Source organism: Phaethon aethereus, assembly GCF_964289735.1.
Source record: "Phaethon aethereus genome assembly, chromosome: 6".
Taxonomy (NCBI): domain Eukaryota; kingdom Metazoa; phylum Chordata; class Aves; order Phaethontiformes; family Phaethontidae; genus Phaethon; species Phaethon aethereus.
Window position 1 is genome coordinate 25033326 of NC_138580.1, and position 25347 is coordinate 25058672.

Here is a 25347-nt window from a genome sequence, read left to right on the forward strand (position 1 = left end):
CAGGTGTGTATAAGCGGACATGATTTAAAACAGCATATGCCAGTCAAGTACGATAGCCAGAACCCAGGAAATTAAGAGTAACTTGAAGTTTTTTCCCATTGCTTTACTGTCTATTGTGACAGTCATGGATCATCTTGTTCATGTAGGTAGCCATTTCACCTATGTGACAACAAATTATCTTCTCCCTGAAGAGTCAACGACCAATAAGTCAGGAACTAAAACCACCAAAAAAGTGAACCAGAAGTTTTCCCTTCTATATTATATTGCTCAGATTTTCCCAAGTTGCTGTGTACCATGAAAAGTGCAGAGACTCCATGCAGAGTACCAAAGAGCAAGAATTATCATTGTTAGAAACACATGAGAGGAAAAAAAAGCATCTTCCCTCAGATTTAGTCATAGGATAGCACAACAGCTACAAGTCTAGTACTCAGTATGGACTGATTCTTTACAAAACAATTGCAGGCAAATGCCTTTTTGTGCAAGGTCTCAAAGCTAATATTTCCGTATGTGTTGGAGCTATCAGAAGGGGATCAACATAACATCTGCTAGTAGATTAAACCCCAATTTCAGATTCATTTATAAGTCCTTCTTACAATGTATTTCAAAAATCTGAATGTTCCCAAATTTAATGAGTATGTATAACCTGGATCAAACTCTGCATCTTGAAGCCAGGTCTGGCTGCCACTTATTCATACGCACCCATACTCTTGGCTTCTTAGAAGAAAGGAAGGTGTTTTGGCTTTCTCTATTCAATACTGAAATTAAGAAAAACAGCCAACACAATAGTAATTAGAAGTGACACAAAAATGCACAGGCAGATTAAAAGAGGAGCTCCAGAAGTTATATTCCACTGACAAAACATTAAGTTTTTAAATTTTATGGTTATCTACAGAATTTCACATTACAGGGGCCCTGAAGATTAAATCATCCTGACACCCATCCCAGTTTGATCAAATAAAAGTGCCCAATCTAAATTTTTTTAGCTGGTTGTGTTTGGAAAGGTTATGTAGTTAATACAAATAGGATTTTCCTCTTTCAGCCTGTGCTCCTTAGGGGGATCAGAGGCTGCAAATGCTGTCTAAGAGCTAAGGAACATTCATAGGGGAGCATTCAATCCTCATTGTGGAGAAAGACAGTCACTCTGCAAATTAGAGTTAAGAAAAAGAATCATAGAATAGCTTGGGTTGGAAGGGACCTCTAAAGGTCATCTTGCTCAACCCCCCTGCAGTGAGCAGGGACATCTTCAACGAGATCAGGTTGCTCAGAGCCCCATCCAGCCTGACCTTGAATGTTTCCAGGGATGGGGCATCCACCACCTCTCAAGATCATAGTTTATGGTCCAGTTTGCAGAATCCTAAAATGCTGTATCACTTGAATTCAATACATTTTTATATTCAAAGAAATTTTCTTTTTAAGGAAAGAACACAGTGAAAAATAAGTAGAAATGTTAGAGCAGAACAGGCCTTGGCTGTAAGTACTCTTTTTATTCATACTTCGTCATAAGACATAGGGGAAAATACTTTTTGCCAAATATGTATCTGCAATTTTTTTCCTGGCGGTATTTATTTCCCCAAAATGGGAGAGGGGAAAGAGTAGGGGTTTTTTCTGAAGTACTTGAAACATGTGTTTAAACTATTGAAAGTTTTACTTTCCCTTTTGAGAGTTTGAGATGCAAATCAGTTCTAGGTGTTTGAGAACATGGCAACTAGAATGAGTGTCATAGATCTTTCTAGATTCAACACTAGCAGCTATGAGAGTTATTTCCCCATATAGAACCAGTTCATCTTGATATATAGCAAATGGCAATTGCACCTTTTACATGGTAGACATGGTAAACAAGGCAGCTTGCCATACATGAAAAATCATCAGATCCAGTTTTTATAGTCTCAGGCATTTTTAAAATGGTAACTGTCAGTCAGGAGAGGATTTTGAAACTGCTGCCACTTTTCCTTATCTCTTAACTCAGGTACTTATCTGCCAGCTCCTGAATTCCTCAGAAATTAAACAGGCTAAAATTAATTGCATAGAGGTCACTCAAGAGCAATTTGTGGCCTTCAGGCCACCAACTAAGTGGTGGCATTTTGGGTTTGGTTTTGCCTCCAAGCTCTACTCAAAAGCCTCTCATTTGCAGACACATCTATTCCACTTTATTCAGGTCTCCACCCTGGCAAAACAGCCTCTTCAGGCCCAAATTCTGTAGGCTTAGCTCACTCCTACTGCTGCACCTCGCCTTCAATCTCAGGAAGGCATCCAAATCCCTTTCCCTCACCCACCTCTAGCAGGTCTCATGGACAAGGCTCCCCAAATCCTTCCTTTCTGCTTATAGTTTTCACATATGCTTCCCCCCAAAAACTCTGTAACAGGCTGTTGATGGCAGCAACATTAGTTTGCAGTGCTCTGAGCATCCTCATCTGTCCACATCCTTCACAGCACTCCATGCTCAATGCGAGCCCTCCATTCCCCAGAGGTTACCCATGGGGGGAGAGAGATAAGAGCTCTCTCTTGCATTGACCCACCTGATGCTCAAAAATTGGTTTATACTAGCAATTAAAGCACTGCTTTTTTGTGTCACTCAAACATCCATATGAAGTTTCCAGCAATACATTACACTATCGTAAATGAAACATCATTTTTCATAACCAGAGTTACTTTTTAAAAAAAGACCTTTTTTATTCTTCTATGTACTGCCAGGAACTGTAGAACTGGGTTACACAATAGGTAAGGCTCAAAAAGGAGTATTTCACCATTTAAGTGACACTAAACTACTGCCTTTAAACAAAGCAAAGTTTATGGGAGGAAAGAAGCTGGAACGAGATGGACAATGTGACTCCCAGCTTAGGAAAGCCTAAATGATCCACGCTGAAGAAAGATCTCCATCCCCCACCACTACCACAGACAACCATCCCGACCAAGCCATACTCCTCCGCCAGATGCGAGGAGATACTGAGGTAGCAAAGCAACTTCTATGTTTTTGCACCAATTAATTTTGTATCCAGGCTGAGAAGATGTATCTGCTCCCATTTGTGCCTCCATGAACCTCCAACCCCCTGCAGCTCTGGGCAGAGAGGCCCAAGGGGCCACTGCTCTTCTCCCTGCTCTGGACTTTTATGTTGTACCTGTGAAGTCCAATTTAAAGGCAAGTTTAATAGTAGAGTAATTGCTATAGGTGGACAAAGAAAATAAAAGTCTGTAAATAGTTCACTGTTGGGCTATCCGTTGATGTCAAACCAGAAATTTAGAGTAAGAAGTCTTGTGCTGAAGACCCGTTAATAGAATTTTCAAAGCACTTGAAGGAGGCAAGGGAAAAAATAAATCCTAAGTAAGAACGTGCATGAGAACTCATGTGTTTCACTTGGTACCGTTATCTAAGCTGTTGCTGCCATGCAGCTCTGGCTGAAATCTGGTTTCCTTTCTTTGCTGTTTTACCTTTAGGATCACCATAATAAAAATCCAATTTAAAAGGATTTTTAAAGGAATTGCTGGTGTTTCTTAAGTAAGTGTTTTACTTTGAAGTTAATATCATCACAAAACTTACTAAGCCGCTTTAAAAAAAAAATCCTGTGATAATCACTGGGTGATTACAGGAATAGGCAGGAAGGTATTGACACTTACACAGTGCCAGCCACTGTGTGAGCAACCTCCTGCCACTGAAGCAGGAAAAACGAGGCAAATACTTTGAGAGATACCCCATACTGGTTTTACCACTTGTGGTAGAAACTAACTTCTTTTTCTAAACTATACATTTCAAAACTTATTTGGGCTTGTCCCTCAAAAAATGCATATGTGAACGCTCAACTTAAAGTGTACTGAAAACTGGCATCAGAAAGAGAAGTGCCAGGTTTTATTTTGTTATCAAAATATAGAGAAGCAGCTCAGTGTGCATACCTTGTCTCCGTCCTACTTAGGTGGTTCCTGAACTTCTGCTCAACGCTGCTCCACAAAGACTCCAAATTAAACTGAAGATCAAACTCTCATGCTGTTACTACTGTATCTTTTTCTTTTCAGAGTCTTGTATTGTTGTGGTAGAATTCTCTTTTCAACACACTGTTTTTCCCCTCTGTTGATTTTGCTAGGTGATATTTTCTATACACATTTATGTCATTTTATCTCTGCATTTTTTATGAGGCAAATACATTTGGGAATGAAAGAGAAGAGGCAGACTTGGATACATTGAAGATGGCTACAGAAGCCTTCTGGTGCCAAAGTCTTGAATTGGCTCAGCTATCCTGCTGGTTGCTATTATGCAGTTTCCAGTTTTCTGAATTTTTTGCAGATTAAGTACATGAGGGTTGCTCTATTCAGGGTGACATGTAGTTATTCACTCAAGGACTCATTTACTCCCGTGGCTCTAAAGCAAAGCAGCAACGGCCGTCAGCTGCGCAGAAGAATAAACAGAGAATACCCATAAATACCTGCTTCTGGCAAATTCATAAATAAATCTGGACTGTAAAGTACAATCTGGCCTGAAGTACTTCGGTGCATACATGCTGCGTGGCTTTTGAGAGGCGGAAGAAAAAAGGACTACAGGAGACGGGGACTAAGTACCACCTGCAGAAACACACAGCAGAGCAGCAACAGTCGCAGGATGCAGCACTCGCCGGGAGCCGATACAGAGGGAGAATGGTAAGAAAAACTACAATACATGAAAGTATGTGGGCTGAAGAGAGATTCCTAGAAACCTAGGAAAATAATTTTGCAAACAAAATGGTGGTAAGAAAGCATTTCAGAGGGAAACCCGGGGAGACCTGTAAAAGCAACAATAACTTCTTTCTAGAAGCAACTCAGCTTAAAAGCAGCTTTAGCTTCTAGATGTTAAAAGGTGCAAGCAAGCAGAGGGCACAGCACCTGGAAGCTTTCTATGTTTTGTACCTTTCACTTGTAAAGGTCAATTTAGCAGATTTGGCCTTCCTGCCTTACAGTACATCTATCCACGGCAGGAAAGCTTTAGTCGGACTAACACAAAAGAATTTACATGTCAGGGAGTTAAATTAGGACAGTACAACTATGCTTATATTCCTGCAACAAAACGTGTTGTCCTAGTGCAGACTAAGGCTGACAACCTGTATCCGAACAAGGCTTCCCATTTTCCATGGGTAAAATTAAAAGTTAATTCATCCCAGAAGGCGAATACTTGCAGAAACAACTCGTGTTCGGTGGGTCCCACAGGCACCCCTCCCTCACAGCTCCTCCCCACAGCAGCAGCGTCTCCAACTGCGTTTTCTCTCTACGAGGTTGGAGCTGCCATGCCAGACTTGCAGCTACATGGCAGCTCAGCATTCCGTGACGGTTTTGTTAATGTTGTCGAAATTTTAAAACAACTTGAGTGTATTAGATAGCCGGTCCTTTGTTGGACTTGGTTAGACTTAAGCAACCTGGTGCCGTAGCTTCTCCGGGCTGTGCATGCTACCTCTCCAGATGGGAACATATAGCTTCATTAGAGTTCGGCACAATAGCCATCCCTCATACCAGCGCAAATACTCCCAGCTGCTCCCCATTATACAAGGTGAAAAATATGCTTCACAATACAAAGCCACATGAACCACCCTGATATTTTAGTAAATACTCTCCACTGGAACGCACTTCTGACACACACTGAGCTGCCTGGGACACTCATATCCATTTTCTGGGTTCCTCTCATTTATTTTCCCCCCATTTCCAAAATCCTTTGTATGTTTAAATGCATTGCTACTGCTCCATCAGCTTTAGTCATTGTCTCTCAACACCTCCACTTCCATTACTTTTTATTGTGATTCAAGCAATATAGTCATAGCAGTTACATTTGTAAATCCTCCGAGCTGTCACTTCAAACAGCTGCAACCTGCTGATTACTTCTTCTCCTTCCATTCTCAACCTCTTTTTTTCCCTCTCCAAGAAGTTTGCTTGAAATGCCATTAATTTGTAGACTAAATTCTACTTTTAAATGTGCAGATCTTCTCTTACTTTTGAGCCCCATTGAATTTTAATAGGGGCATTTCAAAAAAGAACACAACGATATTAGCATATGCCAGCTCCCTCTCCATGTACTCACATCACTTTTCTACCATCATTTATCTGTCTCAAAGCTGATAAACACGCTGTATGTATTAGCATTTTAGCTCAGAGACGCACCAGCAAATTCTTTGCAAGTCCCATGACAGATTCATTAAAAAGTTATTTCCTCCCACTTTATCTTTGTTGAGGTTGCTTTTGTCTAGCTGTAATTGCTGCTGGCTGCCCGAGCTACACACGTGCCTCCTACCCCTGATTTCAAAGGGGAATTAGGACAACCCAGCAAGGCCACAGAGTTCAGAGAATACCCGGGGATTTTCTGTCCCAATTTCAAAGTCAAAGGAGAAGCAGGTGGCTGAGCAGTCCAAGGCAGGGTTCTTCAGGGCAGTTGAAGATGACTAAGAAACAACTACAGAGACTGCCTTGTAGAAAAAGGAACCCTTCAAGGCTATAGATTCAGGATGTTCTTGATACACTGATGAAAGCCACTGGTATTTTCTGGCTTCGACACAGAATTATATTACAAAACTAAAATCCTTGTGGAATAGCCTCACTTCTGCCTGCACAAGTCCAGCTGTGGTAAGGCAGGAGAGAACTTCAGTGTCTTCTATTTGAGTATACATTAGCAGTGCTCTAGCAAAATCCATAATAAGCATATCAAAGAATTTCTGAGAACAGCAAAACTGTATTTGTAGGCTTAATTACAAGGGGTCTTCTATGCATTTCTACTCAGGGCTTTGGGTGGGGTTTTTTTTGTGGTGCTCTAACAGTAGTGGTAAAGACTGCTGTTGGAGAGACTAGGGTATGTCATGGGCCACTGGTCAGAGCCATCATGATAGCTCATGCGTCCCTGTAACCATATAGGTTTACGATGACTTTATTACCCCAATGCAACTGTCTGACATCAGAGTATTGTGACTAGATATTCTGGGTGATCAGCCAGAAACCCGTTGTCTGCAAAAATAAGAGTCGGGTGGGAAATACAGTGCCTTGCCAACAGGGAGCTGAAACTGTTTTCACAGTATTCTCTAGAATAGCAGCTGGACCATAAACACATCCTGAAAGCAGCTTTACAAGACTTTTGGCTTCTTACTTTCTCTGTCATTTGCATGCACTAAAGTCCTTCAGAAGCTCCAAACTAACCTGTTGTGTCTTCCTCCCTCTTCATGGCTCCCAACTAACACCAAGTGTTTCAGAGCCTCTGTATGAGCTTTTCCATTTCCTAAGCATTTCTCTTCTACTAGCGAAGTTTCATGGCTTACAACTTTGTGAGGAATGAACAGCATTTCTTAAAATTTTCTCCTCCATCCTAGTTAACCTTCAGGGTTAGGAGAATAATTTCGAAGATTTTTGCTAGCATTCAGAGGGCGATTTAAATCGCAAAGAGAAATCCCATTTGTGTCAATAAAATAACAACAACTCCCCTCCCAGGGCGGTTTCACAACAGGCGTATCATCTGTTAGCTATGACAGGATGCAGAAGTCCAAAAACCTGGCATTCACTACAGAGTTTTTACGTCCTTCACTGGAAGGTATAACACGAGTTTAGAACACCAAAGTTATTATAGTAGAAGTCAGTGTGACTATGTAGCAAGAGGAAGTTATTAACAAAATTCATATGTTGAGAGGCTGCAGTGGAAGTTTATTCCTCTTGTATGGCAACGTTAAACCAGCTGAAAGGGAGAATTAATACTTTTAATTTTACATTAATCGTTTGGCATTGTCCACCAACAATACATCTAAGCAGATGACTTTTTCAATGAGCAATTCCTATTTTCAAGGCTATAAGAAGCTCAAAAATTAAACTGACTTTTATCAGGACTTCTCATTTTGCTGAGGATTGTTTTAGTGAGTATGACAAGTGTCACTGAATACACTACCATGGAATATTACCGCTCATTTCAAAGATTATTCTTATTTTTCAAAAATTCTAGGAAGAATATAAGCATAACATCCAAAGTAATGGTCTGAATAATATGGATGTTCACTCTACATATGAAAATTATTAAGAAAAATATAATATTAGAGATGACCACAATTTTGCTGAAAATGAAACATTGCTCTTTTTAGGTTGGAGAACCTGAAAAAAAAAATCAAAATTCTCCCAATTGATACAAACAGTGTTGTAGAGATCCTGCATTTAAATATGTCCAGTCTTCTCCACAACTGTAGGATTTTTCTCTATTTTGAAGTAGTGGTAGAGCTTTGTTGCTCCAGTAACTAATCTTTGGAAAACAAGCTTTGCAAGGCTGCTTCCATTTGGAAGAATAGCAGAGGGAAGCAGAAGAGTAAATGTCCTGCTTACTCACAAATACTGAGCACAAGTTCTTGTTCCTTCGCTGTAGGTTTTCCATTTTGCTATCTTCACACCTTCCCATTTCAAAACTGGGATATTCACCTCATGGATTTGACACACAAGGCAACATTCCTCTTTGCCATTTACTGGTTTTTGCTCTAGCATGAAGTTCCTGCCCACAGCTTTTCTCTCACCGCGTCTGTCCGAGCAGCCCAGTGCCCAGCCCTGCGCCCACTCTTCCCAATTGCCTCCCTAGAGCAAATCTGGTTTGTTTTTTTTGAACCTGAAGAAGTCTTTCACATGGCTTACAAATGATCCTGCAATCATTTTTGGATCAAAGACCTTCTTGATGTCAGACATAGGCACTTTGGAGTGTAACAATATTATGTGCTGAGACCGATGACAGTTTTCTGCTGAACACCTAAAAAGGGTTTCCTTGTGTATTTTTTCATTAAATGGGTCATTCATTTAACACATTTAATCCCCTTCCCAAAAAATGATGGTAACCACCATACAGCATCAGTTAAAACATTTAAGTATTTATGGGGTTTACAAATTTGTGTACTGCTCCCACCAAGCATTTTTTCCACAATATACAAACGTTTTTAAAAGTTCTGGACAGAACTTTTGCTATGCTCAGCAGAAGGCTCGTCATCATCATCCTCTAAATCATATCTACAAAGCACTTTGAGTGATACTCTCTCGGATCCCTTTCTAAGGGTCTATCCTCCAGCTTTAACTAAAAAGCTTACAAAACTCTGATTTATTGTCACCATTTGTTTCCAAGAGCTTTATTGCCTAACAATAGATCAACTTAGCTTGCTTTAGGCATTAACAACAGTACATTAGTAGACCAATTATAACACTCTAAAAGTTTAATTCGTAAACTAGTACAAATCATTATTGTTTCACAAAATGAGGTTTCCATCCTATTACGAACATTTATTAGCAATGCCAATTTTAGTCTGATCGCAGGTTTGATTTAAGATGCTTCAGTCAATTTTATTGATAAGCAGTGTCATCTACAATATATTACAGAGGACCTGAAAGTTTACAGACAGAAAGCTAAAGATACAGCTGTAAGAATGTTTTGTTGTTCCCTACACCTTGATTAGTTTTAGGAACCAGACATAAGTGATGCCAAGGACAATCCTGGGAGGGGAATTACTGCCTGGTGGTACAACTCATTTTAATACTCTACGCTGGCAAGAGAAAACTTTTGGAGGCAGACATAAATGCTTGCTGTTTTATTCACACAGCTTCCCAGTCAACCAGTAGAATTAGGGTGGTTCAGTAAAGGATCACTAAACCCAATTGACTGCAGGGTTTTTGCTTTCTTACATTCAAACCAAACGACTGCAGTAATCTTAAAACAGCCCGTTTACAATTTCTCCTCCTTGCTGTATTTAACAGAGCTGTCTGGGTTATGGTCAGAGACCCATGGAAGCACTTGTTCCTCTCAAGTCAGTGGTAAAGATTTGCTTTTATTATGGTGGGAATTTTACTCCTAGGCTTTCCAAGGGAGGCTCTACTCTGCTAAAGGCCATGAAAGTGTTCAAAGTTTGATTGCTTTAGCCTCTGTTTGATTTCAATCCTTCAGTCCTAAAGCAAGCAAACTGTCTTTGTGTTTTGTGTTGGCAGAGCAGTAAGGTGAGATTCTGAGAAGCTGTAAGAAGCACTCAAAAAACCAAAATAGTGTCCCTGTTGCATTCCTGGGAGAGAGCTGTCAGCTCCACTAGTGGAGAAAGATGTAGATCAGGCAATATGCAAGATGCTTAGTGCCTTCATTTTCCATATTATGAGAGCCGTTATAGATTACATACAGGCTTACAAGAAAAATCTCAGAGTAAGTAGCATTATGCCTGCTATTAACTGTGTTGGAGACAACTTTAAATATCTGTCAATACAAAACCTCATACTTTCCTGTGGCTGCTAGCTAGCTCTTTTAGCTTGCACCCTTCCAAAACTGGAAGAAAAGCAATGATGCTAGATGGGCCAAGTGACAGAGGCAGGCACGTGCTAATTGTCATCAAGGCTTCTTCAAGGAAACAGTGTCATTACAAGGAATTACAGCATTTGGAGGCGAGAAGATGGAACTAGTTTTGCCTGATCTCAAATATTTCTGATGTCGTATTTGCATCCCAGTTAAGGTATGTGGAAGTAGCAGAAAGATGCTGAAGTAAATTATGCAGGGAACCACAGGTAAAGGGAGATGAAAGAGCTGAAAAATTCAAACCACCAAAGAAAGACCAAGTACTAAGAAGCCAACAGTATCCAAAGAGTGACTGGAGCACACCACAACTTGGAGAAGGACAGACACTGGGGGTTCAGTAACTTGAACTCAATCCCATGGTGAAATTAAGGAAGAAATTGGCTTGGTCACATCCTCCTTTCATCTGAACTTTATTTATCATTCCCTTCTAGGGTCTTATGAAGCCAGTTGTCACAAAAAGCTGTAATTCATGCCTCCTCCTGCCAGCACTAGCAAGTCCAACTCATGTTTTTTTCCCCCTTTCTGTTTAAAGAATGCCAGTAAGTTTAGGTTTTAATCAGGAGTTAAAGCAAGAAATGTGTCAAGACTGAAGTAGAGACCTCTTTAAAGCAAGTTTAGTCTAAACAGCACATAGCTATGAGAAACCTTTCCCTCCCCCCATTTTATAGCACCAAAATTGCTACTGTGCATAGGAGCTTTCTTACCAAAGGTCTCACAAAAATAGAAGTTTGCACTGTGTTTTGCTTATTAAGCACCCTTATTGTTTTAAGCAGTAGTCAATTAATCATTGAAAATGTTGCCTTGACTAGAATTAATAACTACAGACAAGAGACTATAAACAAGACGACAAGGTAGATCTTGAGAAAAGCAAACACACCTCCAAGAATAGATTTTTGCTCTCTTTATTGCTCATGGAGCTCACAGATCACTAACAGAACCCGTGGCTGAGCTACTGAAAGTAAAAAGATGGAGAAAAAGGGCTGTTAAAGCACAGTCAGTTTTGAATCTTTACATGCAGGAATGGAGAACAACACCTAATCAGACAAGAAGCATCAAGCAGTAATACTTTGTAGATAAAAATGGCTCTCAAGAATATAAAATCAAATCCTTTCATCCTTCATACCAAAACATTAAAATACACAGACTGTTATAATTCTATAAAGATGTGCAAATCTGAAAGCCAAATTTCACATGAATGCACAAGTTTTCTAATTGTTTTTCATAAACAGGTAATTTGCAGCTCTAGGCAGTGGGAAGGAGCAGAAGGAAAGGAGTAAGTACTTGGACCAGTTCTTCAGATGCCATCAAATGCCCCAGCTACTCCAAAGCTGCCGTCTGCAGGACAGCTGAGCTGGGAGCTCCTCGGCACAAGAAGCAGGGAGGGGAAGGGCCTCTTCCCTTCTGCTCCTGTCCAGGTGGTCTCGCTCCCTCCCCAGCACCACCCAGTGACTGCCCAGGACCTTCCATTCAAGCCCTCACCACCTCTGTAGGCTTCAGCACCCACCGGCTCTCATGGCAACTCAGTGCTGCTAGAGCTGCTGCCAGATGTGCCATACCTGTGCCGGCATAAGGCTGGAAAAAAAGAAGGAATGGGGCTGGAACATCCTTGGCAACGGTGCCTCACCACTGCTATTTTTTTGTCTCATGCAACTGCCACCAAATTCACCACCTGCTGGTGTGCACCACCCGAGCTGCTCCTAGAGATCCATAACCCAATAAGCCTTCACTGAATGGCGTGGATTTCAAAAGCCTGGTCTACATCTAAGGGGCATGATGTAGGATAATACAGTGTATTTGCAAAACCCTCTCTGTTTTTCAAAAGCTTATATTGTTCCACAGTGCTTCTCCCCACCCCCAGTTTATGAGGGAGTTTGTTCTGCAAAAGAGATTATAAACAAAAAGGTACGTACTCCTTTAATTCCATCTGTAGCAACAGATGGTTCTAGCATAAATAAATTGTATTTAAAACGTATCACTAGCCAATATTGCTAAGCCAGCAAAAATTTATAACGTAGAGTTCACAAACAGAATTTTACATAACTAAATAGGACAGACATAAGTGTGAGGAACTTGTTCTTCAAATTCATCAAGGGCCATCTCCACCACTTTCAGTTAAATCAAAGGTGGTCTTGGTCTTTAAGGTTAAAGTGAATACTTTTTTTCCACAAATATTCCCACTGACTTAGAATAGGCATTCTACATATGAAGTGACTGACAAAGATTCATGATTTCTCTTTCACGTATGAGAACATACACATCATGGTACAATATATTCATTCCTAGCCTGTGTATGTACTAAGTAAATATAAAGACTACAAATGTATGCATTATTCCTTGCTAATTTTGTCTTAAGAGCTATATATTTAGCTCCAAACCCAATTTCCAGTCTTTTCTTTGCAAGACATTTCAGATTTTAAATTATGAATGTGCAACACAGGATGTCATTTGGATGTCAAAGAAGCAATCAGCTGAAGACGACTATCATTCAGAAGCCATTTAGAAGCTAGCCAAAGCCAAAATTTTTTTAACTTTTAAAAGTGCTACAGTATATTAGAAATATAAGAATTGCTTCTATTACTGCCTGCAGTGCTGAATTTTTATTCATACTTAGGATTATTGCCTTTACGAAGCACTAAATTCAGCAAGCACACGTCATAAATTATGACGGCGATTTCTATGTAAAGAGACATGCTGCTGAACTCAGGAAGTGCAGAATAAAATGCTTAAAGGTAAATAAAACTCCTTGCAAGCTGCACAGAGTCAATACAGAGTCGAAGTCCACCAGCTGAGCACAGGTTATATCCCAGACTAACTCCAGAGGCAGCCAGGCTTCTGCTCACGCCGTCTACGGCAGCTCCGGCAGCTGGACGCAATGCTGCTCCCTGCACCCAAGCTGTGACACCACCCTTGGCCCCAAAGTCCCCGTGAACGTGTATGGAACCCAGCACAAAATCTCTAACTGGGACCCAGGAAACTGCTCTCTGATGCATGCCTAGAAAGCATCCAGCTGCTGCCTCACACAGGCCCAGGCAGGTAACTGGAAGGACAACGTCACCCACACACAGGAGGCATGGAAGGAGAGGGGTGGCCCAGGAACATATGCGGGACATAAGGAGGAAGGCTTTTGAAAACCTCCCTAGGCAGCCGGTGCAGAGAGATCCAGGCAAAGGTCCGAGATCAGAGGTCCGCTCAGAGATCCGAAGTGGACAGATACAACTGCTTCTGATTCTCAAACCCAACTATTTCGAATTTATATTTGGTTCAGTAATAATCATTTGTAGATGCTGTGCATCCTGCATATGAAGCTCCCCATGAGCCTCACAGACACACTTTGTGCATGTCTCAGACACTTATTCGAAACTTTTTAATCGCTTAAGCAACAATACGCCGGATCCAGATGCAGTCACAGCTTCAGGACTGAGGAGTGATTAACGTAGTATTAAAGAAAGTACTAAAGTTGAAGCTTGCCGAGAGAGACTGAGGGAAGGTACCAGACTGAGGTGCCACCACTGCGAGGAGCAGCATCTTCCCTGGGCTGCAGCTTCATGAACAGCATCAAGAAAGGGAGAACACCTTGAGAAGCAGAGGGGAGCAGAAAGACAAAGGGAAATGAAGATGAGGGACACTTCCAGAGACTGAAGAAGCTTAGTGTCGAGATGTTCTCTGAATCACCTAACCAGTTTTGACCATTCAAATTGCTTGGAGACATTATAAAAAGTACTTTTGCATTGCTTGCATTGTGCTGGGCGTTCTCCAGCTCCATTCTACAGTTTTAAGAACAGTGCTAGTCCTGAGAAAATTAAAGCCCACCACAGGTCTAGCATCTCTAACAAAAGTAATCCTGAAACATTATGAATGGGTTCTACTGAATTTTTAATGAAAACAGACACATAACAGTGGTACTATGTGTAGAGCAGGACTGTCCAAAGTCAGAGCGAACACTGAGCTATAATCAACTGACAGTCATTTTCAAACAGGTTTAAATGGAAATTCTGCGGCTATGAAGAACATTATGGCACAGTTACAACAAAAGCAAGAGCTGAAAGACTTACATAATGATTTTAAAATTACGAGCTGTTTCACATGCAAGAGTTTGCACTAAGCACCTCAGTACCATTCATGCAATTACTTTCACAGACTGGTAAACCACTAAAGTCTGCCGCATCAGACACTTAGCCACTGAAGGCAGATACCAGTGTCACTGGTAGGCAGTATATTAAAAGCTCAGGCTGCTATAGAGCAACAAATTGACCTTCCTAGCATTTTTATTTCTCAAATAAAAATATCTTTGTTTTGATTAGAATATGGTTGGCTCCTTTTTGCATTGCTGTGGCATTCAAATGTGCCATTTGGAATCATTAAACAAAAGCTTTTCCAAAGTAGTGTCAATCATAAATGTAAATCATAGAATCATTAAGGTTGGAAGACACCTCTATCATCATCAAGTCCAACCATCAACCCTACACCACCATGCCCGCTAACATTAACTTGCATTGCAGAAGTACACCTGTACACATATACACTGCCCCAGCTCTCTCCCCCCATTTCCTTCCTGCTGCAAAGAACAAGCTTCTCCCATACACTCTTTCTTAGAGAAAGCAAATTCTTACTCCTTTCACACAGCCTCTAATTGCTCCCACAGAAAACCAAACACTTCTCTTCCCCTTTTTAAGCCTGACCTGATGTGCCTATTTTACCTTCTGATTAGAGGCATAATGCTGGACATTAAAAACTGAAATAATCATGAAGGTATTTTCGAAAACAAATTCATGGAAAGCATAGATTTTAATATTCACACTATGATGGCAGCCAGGCATTATGCTTCTTAGAAACTTTGCAGCGTATACTCGCCGTGATTTAATCACCTACCATATTTTGCTGCCTCTTAGTGGTACTCTGGCTATATTTACTATAGACATCTTTGAGAAGAGCTATATAAACTATACGTTATATACTTAAGCTTCTCCCTGCCTACTGGATTTCTATCACAGAGGGAAAAAACATTCATTAGGGGGGAAAAAAAAATTAAAAAACCACCAGATGCAAGGAAACGGTTCTTGAGTGACCAGGCACATCAGTGGGAGAGCCACCATTCAGCTCATGGATTTCGGAATGCACGACCACAAACCCTCTCCTGGAAGAGCCAGAAGCCAAGCCTTATACGCAGGTGCTGGGCACAGCACCTCAAAGGACAGGGCAGAGGTCATTACTGCTGTAAGACAGTTGCAAGATGGCACAGAGTCAAGTGCAAGGGGGGGGTAATCAAAGGCAAGCATGAATTCAAGAGAGAGCAAGAGTTGCTACAAAACCAGTCCTGAGCTCAGAAGGGAAGGTTACATAGCAGAGGGTAACACTGGGAATTTGGATCGCGTGGCTAATTAATAGCTGCAATGCGTAACACATCAAAACAGTTGATGCAGTGCCAGCGCTAATTATTGCACTTTCTGGGACGTTTAAGTAACTGTAGACAAAACAGCCAACAGCACTCGCATAGGAATGTCCGATACAAACGCATAGACCTCGGACCTATAGCAAAGCGGTGGACCTTTGGGGCAAGTGGCACTCACAGTTTTTATTTACCTGTACTATTACTCAAAAAGAATAAAACTGTTTGCGAAGGATGGGCTTGTATCATCCCTGACAGTGAATTAACCATCAGGGACCAATGACAACCTGTCTTTCAGCAAGTATTTTCAGAAGGATGAAGGGAAATTCCACATTTAAGACTAGAAAGTCTCTCCACAGCCATTTTCCAGCCCCGGACTACAGCACCTGAAACTCATAGCAGCTACAGTATCTGGGCATGGGAGTAAAGTGTTTTTTATTATTTTACAAGTGCAGGGGTACTCCTCAATTTTAATTTTCTTTCTATAAGCTTAAATTCAAACAGGAGGGAAACTATGAAACATTTGGAAAAGCATTTGGAAGAACACCTTCTCCCCCCTTGCACGTGGATCTGCACACAAACTCATTTCCAGCTGTGAAGCTCAGCCCCAGCACCTTCAGCAGACATTGCAGTCAGGCAGCACAGCCAGCAGCTCCCCACCCCACTGTAAACAATGGGAAGAATCTGAATTATTCCCTCTAAAGCAGGGCTTCAAACGTTCAATTGCATGAGCAGCCCAGGGTTTTTCCTGAAGCTTCAGTATGGAAAGGTTTCGTGATAAGTTTAACCTTGTTGCTGGTATTCTAAACTTGAAACTTTATAACATGGGTGAAGGGTGAAAACACTGACCCAAAAAGCACCTAAAAGACTCAGAAGAGACTAACTTAAAGAAATGGAAATAAATTAATTTTTCACTTCTTGACTGGGAGGAGTTCGTTTTGGTGTTTAAATTCCAAACTGGCAATATTACATAGGGATTTCTGTCCAATTCTACCATTTCAAAGCTATAAGAAGTTTTGCAAAGTTCTTTCCAATAAAAGGACAACTAGGCTAATCAAAGCATTCAGTTAATTCATTCTGATACCACAAAATTACACTGGAAAAAGACTGTTAAATAACTGAAACGAGGGACAGTTACGCATTTAATGAATTATTTCCCTTTGGGAATAATTTGGAATAGCTTACTTCAAAAGTCTTATTCAGAAGTGGAAACTATAATAGTCATTTTTCCAGAAAAGTCCTACTTTTAAATTTGCTGAAAGGTTGAACAATGTTATTACCAGTTGAATCTAAAGTGAAGGTCACAGCATTTAAATTCCCAAATCCAAGTGCCCATTGGTTACCTTAGTCTCTTTATAGCTTTTTATTATTGAAGCAATAATACCCTTTTGATGTCAGAGCCATAAAAGCATTTTAACAGTAAACATTTATTTTCAATCAAATTCAAGTTCAACTACTTTTCTTTTAGTATGGTAGCATCTCGCATGACCATAATTGGTTTGGACAGTAAAATCTGATGCTTAACGTTCAACCCATAGAGTTTTTTGGCTCACTATGACTCCAGATCGCTGGAAGAATATGGGAAACAATTCTGCTGTATTGCAAGTGTTGGGTAATGACAAGTTTTGCCAGTTTTTATTTGGCAAATATTTGACCAGCTCAACTTTTGGAAGCTCAGAGGCATATTCATCTAAACTACTGCCTTGAAGGACTATGCGATACAAATGATACTTTGTGGGGAAATCTCAAAAATACACTTAGGAAGATTTTACCATAGTGGTAATACAAAACACAGAGAATAGAACTCAAACCACGTACAATGGACTCCATTAGACCACATGAAATGAGCATCAAAAGAGTGTTTGATACACTGCGCAGTCTAGTCACTGGTACTCTCGCTGCTGCCACTGAACTAAAACAAATATTGCTTAACACGGTCAGGGTGGTGCAAAGTATTCCATCCTTTCTGGAAAGCCAACACTAGATCATACTGGGGTTGATACAGAGGTGAGCTTCTGAGATGAGACCTATAGACTTTGTGGGAGGAAAACATCTTGTTCTGCAAAGGGAGGCTGCGGTTGCGCCACTCTGGGGCCCGTAAAGGCAGCCAAAAGGGCTGTCAGAGGTGGGGGCTGCCTCCTTCCTTCGAGCACATCACAGCACACTAACCTCAGTCTGATCCTGCCGATGAAGCATGCATGTATCTGCACGAGCGAGGCTCCTGCTCAGCAGCAGAAAATGGCTTTTGGCCACGTAAATGATCTCTGAGCCATAGACCCAGCAGATTATTTTTAATCAGTAATGAGCAACAGCTAAATTCAACTTTAATCAAAACTTCTAGAATAGCTATATTAAAAGTCATCTAAACCTCTATTAAAGATGAGATTAACTACTACAATAGAGAAAAATTCTCTTCAAAGGTCTGTTACTCTAAGCTTTCTAGATGTACAGAACTCCGAGATAATGCCGGAGTCAGGACCTGTCATGCAGAACCGAGGATAGTACTTTGCCCTAAGTAGTCCGTTATATGTTGCATTATATTGCTTGAAAACAAACTGTATTGATCGAAGGCAAGAATAATCTTACCTAATCTAAATATGTGGTATTCCAGAAAAAGGGCAGAGAGAAGGCCAAAAGCATGAATTATGCATACAGTATCATCAAACTCCTACCCTACTTTAGAGCTGGAGCAGGTTTTGCATGGAAAAAGAAATTAGGATGGAACATATATTGAACAATTTTCTCCATAACTGGTTCTTACCTTAAATGTAAAATTTTATTTAACTTCTATCACAGGGAGACATCCTTATTAAAGGAGCACATTTACGTAGGTCCCTTTGCAAGGATTTAATGCAAACAAGTCTGAAATAATTGAGGGAAAGACATTTTCTGACTGTTCTCAAAAGAGCTAAGTGAGAAGAGGATAGCAGGAAAGAATTACTTTATTATATTGATTTTCTTGGGGGGGGGGGGGGGGGGAAAGAGGTGTCAAAGTAAGGTAGGTCAAATAAACCAATTCTTTTTTGTAAAAGTCAATAGAAGTATACAGGACATGAGTGAATTTACACATCAAAAAAAGTGTTTGTAACCATACCGCCAAACAAGATCTGCACATTATTACTCTAACAAAGCAGGTAATACAAGAGACTAGCTTGGTTCATTATTGCACGCTGTCATTTTAAAATAGTTTAAAGTGCAACATATACACATTTTTCCTAATTCAATCAAGCCACTAATGCAAAATGACTGATTATATATTACATTACAACTCACTAAAATGTTGAATTATAGCACGTGACTGGCCTGCAGCTGCTTAACACACATTTATCTAAAGCTGAAATACCTAGTTCTACACATCACTGCAAATAAAATTGTCTACTTAAATCTTTACCCAAGTCATACATTCTTAATCTCCAAGACTATTCTCCTCTGACAAAGAAGTTTCAGCCACCACCTAAAAGCTAAACGCACTCATTTCCACTACACGTTCTCAGCATTTCACTGGATGTTGAACTACAAAGTAGAAATTAATGTCTACCAGTGCTTCAGTACTTGGTAAAACCTAAAATTCTACTGGCTTCTTTAAATAAATATAGTTTCACATCAAACACCCAAAAAAGAGTCCCTGCTTTACTTGACGAATACCCTCAAGGAGATACTTGCAATCCCAGGTACTTGAAATTGCAAGTGTTTTGGAGCACTAACCTCAGCTCAGCGTTAGCAATTACTATTGTTAACATCTATCACATGGAAATTAGCTGCAGGACCGATTCACAGTTTCCAGCAGGACCCAAGCTGAGGGCGTAACAGCTTCTGTTACTGTACAACCCAGCGTCTAGCTGAGAGACAAAAGGGACCCAGGAGTCCAGTTTGGGCTCCTTCGCTGCAGAGCTCCAGCCGCCCCACTACGCATCCCCCTGACCTATGAAAGATGCGTGTGATCCCCTGCATTTCTTCTATAGCTTCTCTACCTTGCTCAGTAACTTTGGAAACAAAAAAAAAAATGCATTGGCATAAACATCTAAAGGGCTTCAAGTGATACCACCCTAAACCCGCCAGAAAGTGGTAGGTAGTCTACTGGAAATAAGGACCTACAGGTAAATTTTTGAAGTTTTGTAACTGGTATCAAAACTTCCCCTGACTTTGCCAGGGGTAGAATTAATGAAAAAGGAGCACAGGTTTGAGGCATCTTGTTCATAAACATTTCCAAGAACAAAGAACAGGGAACCGAGACTTCTTCCGTTTAAAAGCTGTGCATCACTCAGGTTCACACCAAGGACTTGATCCTGTTTCTTCGGATTCCCCCCAGCCTAGTATAGGGTCCAAGACTCAAATCTATTTCTTCACATTAAGCTATTTCTGAGATTATTCGTTAGAGCAAATACAAGACACCCAAACAGGACTGTATCTTCTACTGAATTCATATTGGACAATCAATGTATACTCATTAAAGGCAATAAAAGGCATATACTTCTCCAAAGAGTAAAAAGCTACATTCCTATTGTTAAACTGAGTACTGCCAGCATAGTCAAACTCTTAAAAAAGCCAAGAAAAATGTTCTAAAAGCAACAATTAAATTCTCTTGCCATCAAAGTATTCCAAATCATTACTAAGCATTTTCTCATTTCAAATGAGAAAATTCTTATAGTTTTACTTGGTTTCCAATAGCATTTAAAAAGAAAAAAAAAAAATCTTTTCCATAAGCAAATAATTCTACACTCCTGACAAATAAACGTAGCAAAGTTATAATGTAAGAACAAAAGCCACAACGTAGGGCTGTGCTCAGCCTTGCACAATGTCCATTATTTCCAGTAGAAATTCATCCAGTTTTCCTAGATGTTTTGAATATTGCCTTTTTTGTTTCCCCATCTCCACTCTAACATGCATCAATCAGCAAGAAGGAAATGTTTGCTTAAGACACCCATTGCACAACTCTCCAACTTCGTTATAAGAAAACCACACAAAAATTGAGCAGCACCCGTTCCCGCCAGCCAGCCGGTGCGGAGAGGGTTCCGAAAGCCTTTCCAAAACCCAACTTCAGTCCACCACAACGAGAGCAGAACCCAGCCGCAGCTTTTCATTCCTACCGTCCGAGTGCGCTACGGGAAAAACCCAGACCTTTGCAAACGTATCGTAATTCAATGTTTGTTTATAGCAATAATTAAGATGCCGCTGGCTTTTTTTCCAACCCCTCCCAACTCTTTACAACCCCTGAGCCCCGGAGGAAGGAAGGAGCCAGGGGCAGGGTTGCTGCTCCCTGGCCCTCCGTACGCGCACGAGCCAAGCGCCGGGAGCGGCCGGCAGGACAGCCCGGGAAGGGCGAGACCCCTCAGAGGAGAGGTGCAGGGACGGGTGACGGGGCAGGCGGCCACCTCCCCGCGCGCACAGCTCGCGGGCTGCCGGCCGAGCTCCCGTGCCTGGACGGGAGAGGAGTGAGCACGACTCTTATTTCCTACTTTTTGCTCTGTTCTTTAAAAGTTTGACTTCCTGCAGTTACTCTATAGTCATCCTCTCCATGGCCTTTTCTGTTCATTTCTTCCTCCTTTCCCATCCGGTTCTTTTTCTGTTCCTACCTAGCTCTTCATTGCCTGCGTATTTCCCCCCCTGCTACCTTCTCAACTTTCTTCAAGTGTTGTCCCCATTTGAAAGAGCCTGTTCTTTTTTACCGATGAAATCAAATGCCTTTGCAGGACTGCAGTTTCAACTTTACTTTTGTTTTATTAAAAAAAAAAATGAACATAAACATTTATCATCACCGAATAATAAACATCAGAAAAGATTCCTTGAGACAGTATATTTTTAATTATGCGTTCATGACAAGCAGATATATTTTACTTATTTTTGTATACTTTACTGCAGAAACTCTAAGTAAATATAAGGTAGAAGAATCCAGAACATGTTACTCACGACATTCGTTTATCCTGGTAACCAGACGTAAGTTTTATGTCACCCAACTGAGGGGCTTCTCATTTTCCTTCTTCATGACTCTGTTGGGCATAAAAAAAAAAATATAAGTATTGCAAGTAAGAGCAGCATGCAATAGCAGGGAAAAAATAACACAGAGGCCTTTCACTCTCTGCATGAGGAACTGCCTTCTTTGAAATAAGAGAGAAAATTTAGCCCCCCTCTACTCAGGGAATTCTATCCGTTGTTAACAACACTCAGAGGTACTGACATAGATAATTCAGCATAAACTTGAAGCAAAGACAGAGAAAGCAGCCATGGCCACCAGCAGACTCTACCTCTCGCTCAAAATCACATTGAGCTTCATCAGCACAAACTGCAGCTTCTCTTATCTGCAGCATATGGCACACATTGCATCAGGACATAACTACGGAGCTGGCAGATAATTCAACACAGACATAGCTACAAAGGGAGACTTTCAGTCCTGGGTAAGTTAGAATTGGACCAAAGAGAAGCCAGTGAACTCAAACTAGCAAGAAAACAGGTGGGACTTTTTATAGTGACCACCATTTAGAGCAGCTGTGTTTGGCTCCTCAGAGCCAGTCTTACTTCGCACAGTTGCATGGAGTTTGCTTTATTAGTCAAACCTTATCCTAACTTCTTTAGCATATAAGCAATGCTTTGAGAGGCGGTCACATTTCTACAATGAGAATGACAAAGTCACGATGGGGTTACACAGCGCAAAATAGAAGTACTAGTGTGATTATGCAAGTTTTCCACCCCCCAGGCTGAGGATAGCTGGATTACTCTAATCCCCCAGCAATGCTACACTTGGTACCTACCCAACCAACATTAAAAATCACACTACGAAGCAACAACTACAAGGTGCTCAAGACAGAAAACAAAATGAGACATCTCCTGAGAGAAGAGCACAGATCCCTATTCTTCTTCCAGCAGCTCCAGAAGAGACACAGCCTCTCAAGTCCTATATGGATTAAAGCATAGTAAAGTCTTTAGGAGAGCACCCCTCAACAGCCACCACCAGAGCAAACCTGTGAACAAAGACTCAAATTGGAAGACTTGAAGCAAACAAATACCTGGAAACCAGCACAGAGCCATGACCCCCATGACCACCCCCTCCAAAGCAACACCAAGACAGGACTGAGCAAGCCAGCCCCCTCCCCAGATGTTATATGGCTCCTCATCAGGGTAACTCAACACACCTGCTCCAAATGCCACGCCACACCTCAGCGGCTCTGCTGCCCCCAGCCGGGGCCGTTGCAGCCTCCCCTGCACTGCTGAGGGCTTTGGGTAGTACTGGGTGTGTTAGGAGCTCTTCTAGCCATGAAAGGTGTGCCTGGGAGCGCTTCCGGAGCGTGCTACCCTTTGGCGGAGACGAGCAACTCATTCGTTACGACAATGCTTGCATGAAGGTCTATAGGTGTATGTTTGCTTCTGAAGTAATGCTAGATGGCAAGTTTATCCTTGTTGCGCTACGGCAAGCCTGTAGTAATAGGTCAATGTTGGTCCAAAGCTTAAAGAAGCATTTCTGTGAGAAATCTTGAAATACAGTCCACATCGCGCTGCATCCTCTTTGAGTAAGTCTTTGTCTTTTTATTGAAGTGTTATTGCTTTAGAAATTCAATTATTGCTGATAATCTTTTAATCAAGGACTAAAATAGTTTACTGTAGACCCTGTGAGACTGCTGCATACAATGAAAAAAAAAAGCCTCTTAAATCCTAATAGGAATAGAAATGCTGTAATAAATGCAAGTCCCATTTGCCTGTGGGTATCGGAATGGTCTTCTTGCGTGTTTATGCGGAAATGTATCTCAAAACACAAGTATCAGGCACATTTGTGGTAAAATGTGTTTATTGACAGACAGACTTGGTGATATGTAATGTGAAATCAGTAGCAAAGGAAAACAGACTGTTTGGTTACACTCCTTGGTATTACTGAAATACATCTGGATCTTTTTATTTGCATATTGTTGATGGTAAGAAGAGGTGATCAACATTAGTGTGTCATAATGAGCTGCAACTAGGCAGGACCTGTGCACAAGAAGACGTTTCTTCCAGGAGCTGTTGAGAACCTTTGGGCTGCAGTGAAGACCACAGGACCAGAGGACAGCTTCTACCTCTCCAAAGCTGACTTTGCAACTGGAAGTTTCATGAGGACATTTTGCAGCAGTGTAGCACTCCCAGTCTTGCCTGCAATCCTAAGGCATAAAGACCAACCTCGTTACAAATCTGGCTAAAGTGTTCCAGCTATCAGACTGGGCTGTGAGGGAAGAGGAAAGGAGAGAGAGTAGTGCTCTTCCTTGTGTGATATAGTGCTGCTATCCCTATGAAATACTACATGGAGACCTACGTAGCAACGTGGTCCAAAGGTATTTTATTTAAAGCTTGAAACTGGCACAGGCTGGTGTAGAGGCAGGTGTGTTTTCTTATAGCATGGAATTAAAGGGAAAATCTTCTCTATGCCTATTGTTTCTCTCCTTTTATGACTGAAATTGGAGATACTTGGTTTATAGAAAAAAAGAAGAGGAAAAACAGGACTAGTGTTCTGAACAGAAAGCAGGTATGAAAAACTGTCTTTGTCACAAACTGGTAATGGTTTGGTTTGCTTTGGCAATGAAAAAAAAACCCAGGAAAAACTATCATGACAGACTTTTGTGTTATTAGTGACAGTCGTCTGGCTGGCAACTTCTCCTCTGCGATGTACTTCTCTTCGGCTAACGGGAAGAGTGCTGCTCGCTGGACGTTCTCCTTTTAAACAGTGAGATTCTGTCTTTAAATACAATAAGAAAATACTTATCTCGTTGCTGAATTATCTCTGGGTTGCAGTACTGAATTCACGGTGATTGCTACATGAGTGGTAAGCTGCCAGAGACTGGGTAGTGAAGGGGACATTTTGCGCTCTTGGCATACCGTCCTGTGACCACAACAGAAATAAAATGATAGTTCATCTTGTTATAGCTTGCTCCCAGGAAAGTTTTCTGACCCCGGAGTCCTTGTCTCCAAGATTCTCCAACCGTTCTGTTTTGTGTAAAGAGACAGAGTTAGGGCAGCCCTACCCAAAATGTTCTTTTATAAAAACGTACTTTTGCAATATAACAGGGTTTTAAATCCCTGTTGTGGGCAGAGAGACATTTTTGAGCAAGATGGTTGCACTGAAAATGTGAAACTGGGTAGCACTGTAACATGCTTCTCTGGAATAACGATGAAAAGTGTCCAAATCCTTTTTCTTTTTTTAATTCATCATGATTTTGAATTCATATGCTACTTGCCATATACATAAGTATGTGAAAGAGTGGAAGAAGCAGCAGGGAGTGTTAGTTCCCAGCCACTATTGGCTTTGGCTAGACTGCAGCCATTTACTATAATAGCATGGACGCTCTCATGAAAGGAAATAGTTTTCTTATTGGAAAACTGTACTTTAGTACATCTGTGAGAAATAAGGAAATTAAATGTGTAAATAAACGCATTAGAGTAAACCCAAAGAAAAATGAAAACACTTTAACAGCTCAAAGTATTTTTAATAAATATATCAACTGTCTCATCTTCAAGTATCAATTACATAAAATGAAGGAAATGGATATAAATACACAATAAATTGTGTGCTGCTTTAGTACAAATTTATTTTATAAAGAATGTATTGCAACACAGCGTAACTTGAATTCTGACCTTAAAAAAATACCATTACAAGAGAACTTTCGCATAACAACAATAACTGCTTCTGGAAAAGGCAATCATCAAAAAATTATTTATATACACATTA